Source organism: Nicotiana attenuata, unplaced genomic scaffold (assembly GCF_001879085.1).
Source record: "Nicotiana attenuata strain UT unplaced genomic scaffold, NIATTr2, whole genome shotgun sequence".
Lineage (NCBI taxonomy): Eukaryota > Viridiplantae > Streptophyta > Magnoliopsida > Solanales > Solanaceae > Nicotiana > Nicotiana attenuata.
In genome coordinates, this window is record NW_017675648.1 from 52,224 (window position 1) to 53,121 (window position 898).

The following is an 898-nucleotide window of genomic DNA, read 5'->3' on the forward strand; positions in this document are numbered from 1 at the left end:
GGGGGGGGGGGGGGGGGGGGGGGGTCCTAAGTTTTTTAGCCTGAAGGATCACCCCGTGCAACATAAATAATACTTGATAACTCTTTTTAGAGAGGAGTTGCTCATATTATTCAGCAGGCACAGACTATCATCTCCTGCTACCCGATTACTATGTTGAAGTTGTTTACCTAAAGCGTTCTAGTTCAATTCTAAGCCGTGCCCTATGCGTGCGCTACCCGTCCCATGCCTATGATCCAGGAGGCTTTCGACCTACTATTTGGGTTGTTCTAGACTTTACTTAGGTTGCTCAAAAATGATAAAATAAAGCGACATTTAAAACGGATAGGACTCCACGTAAAGAAAATTAAGGCCCAAGTTAGCCTCCACACATAGCCAACAAATGCATGCGGGCAGATTCTATATTATGTACAGGCAGTTTCAGGTTCGAGATATCGTTTTAAACCTATAGAGATGATTTCTAAGTGACCACACAGTTTAAGAAAGCCTCATGATAGTGCTGGTATTCAGATTATCGCAATTATAAACCTATAGACATGATCTCTAAGGGATTTGCACGAGGGGACAGTGATAGCTATTGAAAAACTCAGAATTACTCTCGTTTGATCCTGTTGGCATGCTTTATAAACGAGTAGCACTGTTTTATAGCTAGGTTCTAATAATTGGCATATTTATCGCTTATTCCTATAGGCATGTTATCTAGGTGAGCAGTGTAATAAGACAACGAAAACAGTTGATTAGTTATTCAATTAAAGCCTTATAGACATGGTATCTAGCAGAATATAAATTGATATAATCTTATAGGAATGTTATCTAGTAAATACACCGCAGTTGCACAAATTGAAGAAATAATTATTGACACTTCATTCCTATAGGCATGCTGTCTAATAACGCATAGCAG